Here is an 8422-nt window from a genome sequence, read left to right on the forward strand (position 1 = left end):
TCTCCCGCTGAACCAGGGGCTCTCATCCCCATTTTGATGACAAGGAATGAATCCAGGACTCAAAGACTTGAGGGAGGTCGCTCAGGGGGCGGGTGGAGAGGCAGGGTCCTGGGGGGTTTCACGCCCTCAGCTGCAGGACCTCTAAAGGCTGGTGTACACGTTGAGAGGGTTGGGAGTGCCGTCAGGAAGAAGCAGCTCGTGCAGGGGTGAAGGTGCAGCTGCTTCAGCAGATTTGACCTTAGCAAGACGCCAGGAAAACAATTCATTGCCTGTAGTCACTGTTGGCCACCTCAATCTAAACACAGAGGCTTCTCAGGCAGGTGTCTGCATGCAAATGGTCCCTGCGTCAGACCTGACAGCAAGAAAAACAGGTTTTGAGCACCCACTGCTCACCCCACCCCCTTGCTGCTTTCAGCCTGGCACCTTAACAGGCTCTTAAATGGGAGCTTATTTTCTGTAAGCACCTGCCCCTGGAATTCGGGCAATCATGGTTTCAGTGAGAACCAGCCTATCTGCAGGCCTAGGAACTGATAGGAGATGGGAGTGAAGATAAATTGATCTCTCTACCCAGGGCAGCTCCCCATCAGCACTGGGGAAGGGGAAAGGGGAGGTGGAAGGAGACAGGAGGGCAGGACAGGAGAGCTGTACTGAGGTCCGGGGAGGGAGGGCATTTCCCAGGAGCTGCATCTTGGTAGGAAGAAGAGGGTGCTTGTTTGTAAAAGTCAGTCACCCTCCCTGGAGCAAGCCTCCAGTTCCAGGACCCCAGGGAGAGCAGTGAGGGCAGGGCCAGGCTGGGGTTGGCTGCCACCTGTCTGCCCTCCACCCCAAACAAGGGCAGGCCTCTCCTGCCCCGGCCACAGTAGTGAGACCTGCCTTTCCCCTCCTCTCGCTTAGCCAGCCCAGGGGTGTCCTTACCCCAGAGTACTTCTGGGGCCAGGAGGTGGCCCAGGCTGTGAACAGCTGGATCGATTCTGAGAACGACCAGGAACCAAGAGGGGAAAAAAAAAAAAAAAAAAAAACCCAACGAACAAAAAACTCGTTTATTCAGGCAGAAATTCTTCATGTGTGCAAAATTTGACCTCCATCTCCCCAGGTTGCCAGATGGTAGATGTGTTTAGTTTGCAGATAAGATAAAGGAAGAAACTGGACTGGATGGAGAGCTACCTGTCAGACCTCACAATGGGCCGCTGCCCACTTCAGGCTCCCCTTAGGGTCTGTGCCCAGTGAGGAGGGGCACCAGTAGGTGGTAGCACCCAGCGTGCCCCTAAAAACAGCCTTAAGCTCCCTAGCCTGGCCCCCTCCACCTTCCCAGCCCCTCCTGCAGTGTCCACGCTAGGACCCTGGGCACTGCTCAGCCACCGCTAAGTTCAGCTCAGATCACAGCCGTGCAGGGAAGAGGGGCATTCAGCACTGCAGCCAGCGGGAGTCTCCGCCCACCAGCCAGGCACCTTGGACAGAACCCACTTGGCTTACATAGCTGCAGATTTGGGACGCTTTGGAGCCCAGCATGAGTGTGAGCCCCACACATTCCGCCTCTGGTGGGTCAGCTCAGGGAGGGTGAGTTGATGGTGAGACAGGCCAGCCAGCAGCCACGAAGGCTCTGTGTTCCTGCCCAGTAAGCCCCCCACCTCCTGGGATCTATTTGGGGCAAGAATCTGGAAAGGCACCTCTACTCCTGTCCTTGGGCACTCAACGGCCTCCCTGGCCCCTCGCCCCACACCCTGTGTATTTGCTTTCCCCGAGGGACCAGCAAACCGAGTCATCTCAGCGATGCCACATCTCCAGCCCCAGCAGTCACACCTGAGCACCAGGACTGGCCCTCCTGGGCACCCAGCGCCACCCTCGGGTGCTCCTTGCTTCCAGTCTGCCCTGCAGTGGCAAGGGCACACTCCTCCCTTGTGGTCCCCTGGGCTCTTCCTCCCTCCCTTTCAGGGGGTAACTGGAGGTCCTGGCAGAGGCTGACCCGCAAGAGTATGGCTTTCAGGCAGAAGCCAGAGTGGACAACCCGAACTCCCCAGAAGCTCTTCTGCTCCCGGGAAGGAGAGTCCTCGGAGCTCACCTGGTGCCTACACGTGGTTACCCACCCCTCTGTCGCAGATGAGGAAACTGAGGGTCGGGGAGTTTGTCACCCATAAATGGAACAGATGGGATCTGAACTCACACTCAACCGCAAATCCCAGCTTCTCCCCTCCTTCATGCGGCACACACCCTCTCAGGGCAGGAGGAAGGGGGTGTCTCATCAGGATGGGCCTGAGGTCTTGAGCTACAAAAAGGAGGGGGGGAGGGCAGAGGAGAGGCACATCGTGGGGGAGATTTGAAAGGTTGGATCAAGGAGGGGGTTTCCTAAATGCTTAAGACGGAAAAGATCTAAAAAGTAAAGATGAGGCAGGTGGAGGGAGAGGGTTAGGGGAGCACAAGAGAGGACGAGGACGCTGTCCTCGGGGCATGTTGGGGGCACCTAGGACCATGATTTGGTGGAGTACCAGATGCTAAACAGTGAGGGCAGGTTGTGACCAGGTCACAGAGACCTCGAGTGTCCGACCAAGGAGTAGGGTGGTATTACTCACTGTCCCCACCTTTCCCAGCCCATGGGCACAAATGGGTTTCATCTGCAGGAGATGGTCACTCTGCCCCCTTTCACTGGAGCCCCCCCTTCACAAAGGCATCTGGCTGCGGCCGGCTATTTCATGTCCGGCCCGCACAGCTATTTGAGGACACGCCGACGCCGGCCCTCCTACTGGGACTCACCCTAAAGCCACGGTGCGTGCCATGGGCCGAGTGGGACCACGCTGCTCCAGCTGCCAAGGCAGAGGCCGTGCTCCTCTCAGCGCTGGCTGGAGCAGCCCCTGTTTGTTCCCTGCACCAGGCTCCAGGCCTCAGAGCTTCCATCTTGGTAGCTGTCCACCTTTGGCCGTCTCAGACCCACTCAGGGGGCTTGGCCAGGGGCCAGAATGCCCCCCGCAGCCCTCCTGTCCCGCCACCTACAGCTTCATGTCTCTGCTTTTCTCTCTAGACACTGTCTTGGCCATCTGAGCCCAGCCAGTCCATCCCTGGCAGGACATGCCCAGGATGACCTGAACCCCCATGCTTGGCCTCATTGGACCATGGTGGGGAGTGCAGCAGAGTTCTGGGGGATAAAGGGGGCCCCCTGAAAATGTTTGAGCCCAGGACTACTGGGATTGCAGTTGATGTCTTCATTTACCTGTGTACTTTGTTAATATGCAGCAAATTTATTCTGGAGTACTCCCGAGGCTGATACCTGTGGAAGGGGAGGGAAGGAAGCAGGACCGAGCAGAGGGGGATGCCTTAAAAAGATGCCAGTTAAGAGCCCAGACTCTGAGGGAAAGGGGCCCTCATGCTCCCACCCTGCTGGGCTGGTGGTGATGCCGCCCTGGGAAGAGCACGACCGTGGGTGAGGCTGCTCTCTCCAGCAGAGGGCAGCTTCAGATGGGGCAGCCGCAGGCTGGCCTTCAGCCGGTGACACTCCCAGCACTTGGAAGAAACAAGTCCTTCGGGCCGGAAAGGGGACCTGGTGACCCATCACAGCGTCTACTACAGGCTGCCCCTTGCCTGGCCAAGCCCTGTCTCTCAGGAAGTGTTTTCTGTTAGAAGGGGACCTGGCCTGTTAAGGCTCTGGCCTTGGACTGTGATAAGGACCCACGCACATGCACGCAGGAGGCTCCTGGGTGTGGGTGGTCTGTTTGGACAAGCCGGCTGGACAAGGCCTCTGAAATCTCAGGGTGCCCAGTGGAGTTTCATGGCACACCTTTCAGAGCAGCGGTTTGGCTTGGTTTAAGATGAAATGTAATTCTAAGAAGCTTTTATAATGGAAACAGCAGGGATATAAAAATTCCACCGGCTTGTTAGAAGAGAACATCTACAAACCTTCTGCAAGGGTCTTTTGCAGTCACAGGTGACTAAAACCCAACAGAACAAACCCAGGCCAAGGTTGGGGGGGCACGGCGTTGGGATTGACTGTTTCTCCTAAATAGACGGAGGAAGGGAAGGGCTGGCGGACTTGCCTCAGGGAAGATTAGGTCTCTGGTTCCCTCCCCCTTTGCATATTTAAAGTATAGAAGGAGCGCTGCTCCAGAGAAGAGGATGTGGACCCCTCCTGTATTTCACTCCTGGGCTTGGTCCTAAGGCAGGTCGGGGGGCCTCAGTGGGGCCCCTGACTAGGGAGAGGGGAGGAGCAGAGCGAAGGATGCCTGGGAGTGCCCGCTGGAGAGTGGGCCGGCCCAGCCCCAGCGGTTCAGCCAGGGGTGCATAGATCTGGGTCCTGTGGCTGCAGTCCCGATCCTGGTGCAGGGTCCTTGCATTCTAATGCCCTTCCACTCCCTTTCTTCCCCAGCTACTGGGAAATAGATGAGCTACTGGATATTCCCCAGAGTGGGGAGCTAGCAAGAGCAGAAGCGGGGGGCTGGCAGGGTTCAGAATCCAATGTAGGCTCTCACAGCTGGCTTTTTTCTGCCTTATTTCTTAGTGCTGGATTCTTTTCAGAACGTAGTAGGATACTCAGGATGTCTGGTCAGAGACAATAGTACCCTCCCTCTGGGTCGTATGGCCTGGCGAGGCCCCTCGAGGGTGAAGAGTGGCATTGCGGGGGGCTCGCGTGGTTGCTTTGAGGGATTTGGTCCTCATGGGCCCCTTAATCCTGAGCTCACAGTAGACAGTGCCAGACAAGGAGGGCGTGGAGGATACCAGCTGCCAGGTGACCCGAGAGCCAGGCCTGGGCATCACCAGCCTTCAAACAGATGTGCCAGCAAGTGCACAAATTGAACATATTCTCTTCTGGTTACTACTGTCCGTTAATATGTGTGCAATACCTACAGTGCAGGAAACACAGTGAAAGAAGCGGGGAGGTGAACTTAGCTCTACCGAGCATATACTGTGTTGACATGCTCCTGGGAAACAGACATACGTTAGATTTTTAGTTGACACAGGAACTCTACAAAGCAGGCAATCTTATTGCCATTTGTTAACTTAAGAAAGAAACAGGCATAGGAGACATAAATAACTTGCCCAACCGTAGAGCTGATGAGTGGCCAGGACTAAAATGTGGGCTGTCTGATTGAATCCTGGGAGGACCACACTGCCTGTCTCTATCAGGCAGCACTCCTGCTGTGCTCCAGGGAAAGTCATTTAACAGTGCTGAGCCCCCATGCTCGCAGACAAGGCTGACCAAAGCCTTTGGTTACAAAGAATAAGTAGGTGAAAGTGCTTTGGAAACTGTGAAGGGCGCATTGCGCCTCAAGGTGCCACAATTCTTACCATCTCAGCTGGTCACAACACGGCTCCATCAGGTTACAAGGGCACCGCTGTTTGCTTGCGTTCTGTTGATTTACAAAAGCCTCAGAGGGTCATGGGAACACTGACGTCTCATTCCATTAACGTAGCACCTGGCCCGTTGTCATCTGCTGGCAGGTGGTTTTGCAGAGGAGGCTCTGAATGCGAAGCTTGGAAGGTGCACTAGACTCACTGTCACTGGAATGATCAGCCTCTGCTTCCCTGACCTTGGTACCCTGATGCCCAGTGGATGCAAAGCACAGAGGACCCCTCCTTCCTGGAGGCCACTCCAGGAAGTGCTCTGAGGGATTGATGTGGAGAGAGGTTAGGTGACCTGTCCGAAGTCGGTAAGCCTGGGGATCTGACCCCAAGTCTCCTGATGTCCAGTGTGGGCAGATTTGACCAGGAGAGCTGCTAAACTAGAGGGAGCTGCACCCCAAACCACGTGCCTTTTTTAAAATTAACCCTGGTGGGCCCAGCGGTGGAAGGACCTGTGTTCCTTGTTACAAAGACCTCAGGAAGCCCACTTCTCCCCACTGATCTGCAAACACCAAGAGCTCAGAGACCGTGCAGGTGCCAGACTCTTCTCCACCCCAGCTGGGCCTGGGAAGCACAAATTGATTTACTTCTCTTTCGAGGAAGGCAGAGCACAGACGGTTCAAGGTAGAGATTTCTGTTTGTTTCTTCCCCCAAGAAAAGCACAACTAAAGGCGCCAATCCATTCCACACCCTCTTTTCAAAGCCTATTAATAAGGAGCCTGGGGCCAAATCATAAACATGGCGAACTCTGTAACCACCGAGGCCAGCAGAGCGAGGGCTGCATTAAGGGGGAATTTCAGCAAAATGCCGCACGGTTCCTAAATTCATACCAGATGAGCTCCAGAAGATTAAAGTTATTACAATAAAGCCCCAGTGAATCAATCATGCTCTGCCATATAACCTTCTCGCTTTACCTCATCATTTACACAAATCACTTTCTCCAGGGCCTCGCGGAGGATGTGGAATCAATGGAGTTAAATGTGGCAAAGGGCAGAGGGACAGCTTCATGGGTTCAGAAGACGCTGGGGCGTTCCAAGCTGGGTTGGACTTCAAGCTGGAAAGCCCCAACAGTGGGGAGAACGAGGCCTGGATGGGTGGCTGGACCTGGCATGTGACTTATTTTGCGACTCATCATAGTTGGAGGGGGAGCACAGCAGGGGAGGGGTGTGCTCCCTAACTTCCCAGCCTCCCTGGGCGTAGTCATTGTCCAAACCTTGACAAGAAACGCTAAAAGCTGTAAAGAAGCTTGGTAAGTTGTAAAGCAAGGCACATTTCTCTTTGTCTTTTGTCGCTACTTTGATGTTTTCACTCTTTACACTTTTATTTTTCTCAAAGTTCCTCCCCCGCCATCTAAGATAAATCTCCTCTGTGCTCAGGAACTGTGAAGCCCCTGAGTCTGGGCTTCAGGCTCCTGTCTTGCAGACCACTCTGTTCCTGCTTAGAGGAGAGTTCTCTCTCCCAGAGGCCACTGTGGTCACCCCACGCCCCTGCACCTCTGTCCTGGAGGGAGAGCCCAGCCCTCATTGCTCACCGCACCTCTGAGGCCAGGCGTCAATGCTCACCGCTACTTTCCAGCAGAGTCCCAGAACCATTCACAGAGGCGTTTCAACCTCTCAGACTCAGACCCGCCTAGAGTCTTTGCCTGGTACCGGCATTTTGCTCCAGACCCGTCCTCTACAAACACCCCTAGCTCAGCCGCACTTGGTCAAGCCCCGGAGGCCCTTGGTCCAAGCACTCAATTGCATTCCATTTCCTCCAGCCAGGACCCTGCCTTCAGTCTCAGAAACGTAGTTGGACCCAATGACCAAGAAAGATACTCACAAATTGGCTGCCATTGGCACATTGCCCCATTTCTCATTTATGCATCCTTACTTAAGCTAATGTTTAATTTAGGATTTATGCATCAATATCTGTGAGAGTTTTCTCTACTTTTTCTGTGCTATCTCTTTTAGTTTCATGTCAGAGATGTACTACTAGCTTTCCAAAAAATAATTGAGAGGCTTTTTTCCCCCCTAACTTTACAATCTGGATCAGTTTAAATTCAGTGTTTGCAAAAAGCTCAGCTAGAAAAAAGTTTGGATCAGGTGTTTTAAAGGGCGTAGTTCTTTGACAACTGTTTGGATTTGCTCTTTAGGCTTTCCTATCTCTTCTGGAGTCCATTTTGATAATTTGTATTTTCCTAGAAAAGAGGGCATCTTATTCAGGTTTTCAGAGTCACTAACATGTATGTATATTTCTGTTTCTTCTTTTTTAATACCTAAGTTTGTACATTTGTGCTTTCTCTTACTCTATTTTTTCCCATCTTCTTTTCTTCCTTTCTTTTTCTTTTATTAGTTTATTTTTGTTTTTCTTGACTAGGCAAATAAATATTCTATTGTATTCTATTCTATTCTCCTTCCTCCCCCCAAAGAAATACCTTTTGTATCATGATGAATTGTATGCTGCTTTTGTGTGTTAACTTCTTAATTTGCTTATATTCTGTTTAATGTCCTTTTTAGCAAATTTAATTTTTTAAATGTATTGAATGGAATTCTCAATTCACTTGTTTTTGTTTTTTCATATTTATTACTAAAAATATTAATGGCTGTACATTTTTCCATGATTATAAACAGAATCCCACATTTTTTGATAAGGAGTTTTAAGAAAGTTCCATGAGCTATCTTCAGCTTTTCTTGACCAAAGTATTGTTTGGGGAAGAGTTTTTAAAATTCCAAAATTGTTCCTTGTTATTATTGGCAGTGACTAACCTTTATTATGTATTTCTAGTTTGACTCTATTGATTTTGTAGAAAGTAGTTTCTGCTATTTGTCATCTTATTTTCTTTTTTAATTTGAGATCTTCTTCATGAAGTAATATAAGAAAACGGACAGTAGAAAAGAATGTAAACTTTCTGTTTGCAATGCATGGAGACCTATTCATATAAATAAATGTGTTTATATAAATATATGTATGTGTTTTATATATATGGTCAGTCTAATTAATTGTATTATTTAGATTCTCTGCATTTTAATCATCCTTAATTTCTTGACTTATTGGTTTGAATGAGAGAGCTACATTAAAATCTTCTAATGATTTTGTGATTTGCCAAATTTATACT

This window comes from Pseudorca crassidens, chromosome 16, assembly GCF_039906515.1.
Source record: "Pseudorca crassidens isolate mPseCra1 chromosome 16, mPseCra1.hap1, whole genome shotgun sequence".
In the NCBI taxonomy this organism is placed as follows: Eukaryota; Metazoa; Chordata; class Mammalia; order Artiodactyla; family Delphinidae; genus Pseudorca; species Pseudorca crassidens.